Below are 6,569 nucleotides of genomic sequence, written 5' to 3' on the forward strand. Positions count from 1 at the left end.
TAACATGTTTCTTGTTTGTTTGGCTGGTGGGGTTTTTTGTTTCTGCATTCGCCACTGAGCGTGACAGTGGCTTGATAACTCGCTGCTGAGCAAGCAGGGGGAGGCCTGTTCCTGTCTTGGTGAGCGGACGAGGAGTGCACGTGTCCCTAAAGGGGACATATTTATTGTAAAAGAAACTAAAAAGAGCAGGATGACCCTGGGGGATTTTGGTCAAAGAGCCTGATGAACTGCTTGAGTGGTTCTCTGTGCCACCCCTCTTTGTATTTTTTGCTGGTTGCTTGGTCCAGGTCCTTGACACATCACTGGATTAGGACCAGAAAACATCCAGACGTTAGCTATACTGTGCCTTTAAGATGCTGGGTGACCTTGAGAAAGTTAGAAATGATCGTTTAGCCTCATTTATTCTCCCTCCACCCCAATCCCCAGTAAAATAAAAAGATTGGACCAGCTGATTGCTACTGGCCCCTCTAGTGCTAAGATCATAGGAGTCATGACTGTTTACACATTAGAGGACACACTGACAGGGCTTCTGGGGGCCCCATGCTGCCCTGCGGAAAGGAACGGCCTGAATGATAATGGCCTTGTTAAATGTGGAGAAAAGGAGGAATAATAGACAGCACCAGGTGGCAGAGGGTGCAGCCAGGCAACAGATGTGAAAAGGGAAGTAAAATAATGTGCGCGTAAACTGCAGGTGGAATAGTTCATGAAGAAAAGAGCACCTCCACCCAATTCACTCCAGGTCACCTTGGCAGGAAGGTGCCGTTCACCTGCACAGTTTGTGCAAAGCTCAGTAATTCCAGAAACCGGGAACAACGTTATTTCCACCCGAGTCACTGATTTTAATGAGGATCACTGGTAACTATGTGAGGAAAAAAGCCAGTGAGCATCTGGTGCGAGGGCTGGGAGGGTGGAGGTGGGAGGAAGGGAAATCTGGAAAGCAGTTGAATAATTACCAGGGATGGAGAACTGGTTACAGTGTCTACCCAGTCCGTGTGTACACTCCTCCACTTTGGAGAAGGCCCCTCCCCACACCGCAACTCTCCTGAGACATGCCCTTCTCCCTCCCCAGCTCTGGTTCCAGAGGGGAGTCTCCATGGTGGTTGTCAATGGACACCTGCTCCAATTTGAACCCATCATGGTGTCCCACCCATCTGGCTCAGTTGATTGGTCCAGGGATGAGTCTGTGACCTGAGTCTGGCCAATTAGTCAAATTATTTGGGATATTTCAAATTAGAGCTGGGTAAGAAAAAATTCCAGATCTTCTTGTGTGTGTCAAAGCTGGCGGTAGGACAACCCATGGCTACTGGAGAAAGTTGATCTGAGATAATGAAGCCCCCAGGCAGGAAAAAGAAGAATATTAGGAGTTCTAGGGGCTGCTGAGCAGTCGGTTCCCTACAGCCCTAGGAGAGCTAACATGTGAGAAAGTAAAAACCCCATGTGAGGTTCTAGAAGCTTCTCATCGAATCCCCCCTTTTCCTTAAGCTATGTTGCGTTATTTCTGTTGCGTGTGACTGAGTCCCACCTAATGCTCCAAATCTAATTGGCTTTTTAAAAATGCAGACCTTCTTATTTAATTTCAAATAAGTTCCTACAATTAGTAAAAATCCCTGATTTGAAATGCACTTTCTACCAGTTTTGGAGCCAGTCAAATAATTTTGGTTAGAAATAAATTGATGTCTAAGAATTTTCTGCACATTTGGTCTAGACTTTTGAACAATGAACCTCTCAGCAGTGAAATAACACAGTCAGGCAAACGTATGAGATGTGGAACAAGGGCATTATCTTGCTGTTTGTTTAACATAGTCATGTTTTTCAAGTTCACTATTTAAAGTGAACATTTGACTCTAAATGCTCTTGACGTGGCTGCTTCTTCTTTGGCTAAGCCTACCAGATAATCTGGGTTTGTCATTATGTGACATATGTGCATTATTTCCCTCCTGTGCCCACACTCAACACAGCTAACTGACCACGGGGTCCTCATCACCTCAGTCAGAGGCTCTCAATCTCACCACAGCCTTCCAGGCAGCTCACTGGTTGACCAGAGCTGGTAAATGAGTGAAATCTCTTCACCCTCCTTGAACTAGGCAGTTTCAATTCTGTCTTGCATTAAGCTCCTCAGTGGAATGCGTTCATGCATTTATTAATTCTTGAGTGCCTTCTTTGTGGCAGGCCCTGTTCTAGGTGCGCGGGACGCAGTGGTCAAGAAAACAGCCCCTGCCTCATGGAGGGCACGTGTACAAGGAAACACACAGTGATGTAAGTGTGGCAAGTACTCTGAGTAAAATGGAATGAGAGCAGCAGAGAGTCACTGAGACCCGAGGTATGTTTAAAATATGGTGGTTAGGAAAGAACTCCCCTGAGGAGGTGACAGTTGAGCAGAGACCTGAACGGGGTTAAGACTGAGCTGTGACAAGATCTGGGGGAGGAGAGGTCCAGGTAAAGGGAACGCAAGTCAAAGGGCCTGTGTGGCACTGAGTTCTGCTCATTCAAGGAATAGCAGGAAGGCCCTTGTTGCTGGAGCCCAGTGTACACGGGGAAATGTGTAGGAGACAAGGTCAGAAAGATGGGCAGGGCCATGTCACGTGCCGACGTGGTAGGAGGTATGATCAGCAGCATTTCACATCTGAAACAATGAGTAGTTCACACCTGAGACAATGCATTGACGTTAAGAGTTTGGCTCTTTTGTTTTATCTTTTTGCAACCATATTTAAAAGTATAATTGGGTCTCATGGTGACTTTTCACTTCTCCCACCTGTGCCCCCAGCCACCCATTTCCTGTCCCCACAATCACCCTTGATGGCTTCTTGTGCGTCCTTCCAGAGATATTTTATGCATCGGTAAGAATATTTGCATACATTTTTTTAACCTCCTATTTTACAGAAATGTTAACATACTATGTAAATTGTTCTTTACCTTGTAAGGAATTTTGGAAAACTAGGCTCACAATTAATCAGGAATTGAATAAAGATGGTAGAACATGCACTTTAGCCTCTCCCTCCCACCTCTCCAGAATTGTCAGAAAATGTACTAAAGGATTTGGGAATACTGTACTACTGACTCTAAAATATGGTCTGCTCAGCATTCGGTTTCAAAAGCCTTGTGAAATCTAAATTCAACCAGCAACATGTAGTCATAAACTCATTAGGCTACTTCCGCAGAGTCAATGACATTCTGTTTAGAAATGGTGCAAAGGGCAGAAAACTCAGGAAACTAGGCCTCAGCTTCTTCTGGCTTTGTCACCAAATTTCTCTATAACCTCAGGTAAACCACCTCACAATCTGAAAGAAGGAAGGAAGGGTGGGAGGGAGAGGACGTCAGTCTGGGCTTAGTCTTTCCTGAGAGTGGAAGTCTGTGTGTATGATAATAAACCAAAGAGAGAAACTCCGTGCCCTCATGCAGTCTACATTCCAGAGGATGAAAAAGACAATAAATGACATAAATAATTAAAATATATAGTACAGTCACATGTCGCTTAACGACAGGATACGTTCCGAGAAATGAATTGTTAGCCTATTTTGTCATTGTGTGAACATCACAGAGTGCACTTACACAGACCTAGATGGTATAGCCTACTGCACACCTAGCTATATAGTGCTAATATGGGATCGCCAGCACATATGACGTCCGTCGTTGACTGAAACATTGTTATGTGGCGCATGACTGTATATTAAATAATAATACGTGCTAAGAAAGAAAAATAAAGCAGGAAAGTGGGAAGGAAGTGAAGGAGCCAGCAGGGGGAAGTCTGGGGGTCAGAGACAGAGAGAACAGCAAGGGCAAAGGCCACGGACGTGAAAGCCACCTGCTCAAGACAGGAGAAGATGGGAGAGCAGAAACGAAGAAGGCGCCTCGGACATTGGGGACACCATGGAGCCGCTGTTTGTTCTGGATTGTCTTCTGGGCTTCTCTGTAAGTCATAAAATTAACCCCTATTGAATTAAGTCATTGGAGATGAGTTTCTGCTGGATGTAGCTGACCAGAATCCTTAGTTGATTCATTCACTTATTTTAAAAATAATTTTTTTAAGTGGATTGCTGTAGTAGCAATTGTTACGTTCTTTGGGGAGAGCAATTTTCAAAAGCCTTAAAATAGTTTTACTTTTTGGTCCAGTGATTCCAACTCTAGAAATCTATCCAAAGGAGATAATCTGAAATGAAAAAATTATGCACAATATGTTGTGAGCTGAATTGTGTCCCCACAAAATGCATATTTTGAAGCCCTGATGCCCTCAGAATGTGACCGTGTTTGGAGATAGGGTCTTTAAAGAGGTAATTGAGTTAAAATGAGGTGTTAGGGTGGGCCTTCATCCAATCTCACTGGTGTCCTTAGAAGAAAAGGAAATTTGGGCACAAAAGGAGACACCAGGGATACACACGTCCACAGAGAAAACCACGTGAGGACACAGCAAGAAGGTGGCCATTTGTAAGTCAAGGAGAATGGCCTCAGGCCCAGCCCTGGCGGCCCAGCGGTTAAGTTCGGCACGCTCTGCTTCAAGGCCTGGGTTTCATTCCTGGTGCGGACCTACACCACTCTGTTAGCAGCCATGCTGTGCTAGTGGCCCAAATCCTAAAAAATAGAGGAAGATTGGCATGGATGTTAGCTCAAGGCAAATCTTCCTCAGCCAAAGAAAAGAAAAAAAAAAAAAGGAGAAAGGGCTCAGAAGAAACCAAAACTTCCAACACCTTGATCTTGGACTTCTAGCCTCCAGAACAGTGAGAAAATAAGTTTCTGTTGTTGAGCCACAGTCTGTGGTATGATGGCAGCCCTAGCAAACTAATGGGCAACAATTTTTTCTAGAAGTGTATATTATATATGTATATTGAAAATAGAGAGAAATTAGAAATAGCCTAAAACTGCATAAATAAGGGAAAGGATATTATACAGTCATCAAAATGCTAAGGCTGTATGGAAAAAACGCTTACAAGATAATGTTTAGAGAAAAAGCAAGATACAATTATGTATATACCTATATCTGATAAATATATAGGACCTTAACTATTTTAATGTACTCCCACAGAGTAGACTTCAGAAAGGAAACTGTATCATCTAGACTGAGGATCTGGTTCTTGGTCTCAAGTGCACATATTATATCGATTAAATTCCTGCCCAAATAGTCAAAGCGGCGGGTTAAACGCCATTCTGTACTTCGTCCCTTGGCTGGCCCGCAGGGTGACTAAAACCTTTTGTTCTTTTCTCAGAGAGGCCAGGCAAGGGAAGGCATCTCTCGCAGCCCTCTGGAAACTCTCCTTTGGGTTGTGGCATCATGGACACCCACCTAAGCAGCAATGGGGACCACCATCCCACGAAGTCTGAAGGAAGGCCTGCACAGTCAAACGTTCCTTCTATCCGCGTGGGAAATGTTCTCAGAGAGAACCAGGGCTCATCTCCTCTTTCTCCCATGCACAAGCATACCCTTTCCTTCCCCAATTTAACTGATGCCTCTCCTTTGACTTCAGATACCCTATGTGTTGACAATTCCTAAATATGTATCTTTAGCTTGGACCTTTCTCCTTAACTCTCGATTCCCATGACTAATTGCTTCCTAGTGTGCTACCCCTGAATGCCCTAAACTTGATATTCCTAAGACTGACCTCATTGATTGTGCCTTATAAATCTCTCTGCTGCATTCCCTCTCTATAAAGGATAACCATCTACTCAGTCACCCAAGCCAGAAATCTAAATGTCATTCTTACTCCTCCTCTCTCTCACCACCCACATCCATTTAGTCATCAAGCCATATCGATTCTCACTGCTTCACATCTCTTTATTCCGTCCCCTCCTCTCCGTTCCCCGCCTTAGTTCAGGCCCTTATCAGCTCTTGTTTGATGTATCATCATTCATTCATTCATTCATTCAGGTCTAGGGACATGTTGGGGAATAAGACAAGGATGACCCTCCAAGAAGCCATGGAGAAGCAGACAGGGCCCTTCTGGGCAGTGATTAGAAGCCTGGAGTTTCTTTTACTCTCTTGGGAGATTTTGAGCAGGAGAGTGAGATGTCTTCCTGGGCCTGCTCCTCCAGTCCTTCTTCAGTATGGCTTCCAGGTTGATCTTTCTATAACAAAAATCTGATTATGTCTCTCTGTGCTTTTAAAAACTTTCAATGGCTCCCATTTGCCTACAGAATAACACCCAAAATCCTTGGGCTGGCCTGCAAGGCCTTTCATGATCTTTCCTATGTTTCTCTCCATTCTTATTCCTCCCTGTGCCTCCTTATCCCCTTTGCTTTGGCCGTGCAAAGTGACTTTCAGATCCCCTGATGGCTTCTGCGATTTCACCGCTGTATCTTTACTCATGATTCGTCTCTTCTGAGCACAGTGTTCCCTACCCCACCTTCAAACAAAAATCTACTCATCTTCCAAGACAAAGATCAAATGTCGCCTCATCTGTGTCGTCTTTCCTGATCACTGCCCCCAAATAGAAGAACCAGTCCCTCCTTTGTGCCCTTGGTATGCACTGGATGAACTTCTAGTGTAATCCCATTAACACTTACGGCACTTCTCAGTTTACATGCATCTTCCCTTGTTCACATATGACCCTCTCTTACTCATATTTGTTCCCAACCACTTA

This window comes from Equus asinus, chromosome 27 (genome assembly GCF_041296235.1).
Source record: "Equus asinus isolate D_3611 breed Donkey chromosome 27, EquAss-T2T_v2, whole genome shotgun sequence".
Classification (NCBI taxonomy): Eukaryota; Metazoa; Chordata; class Mammalia; order Perissodactyla; family Equidae; genus Equus; species Equus asinus.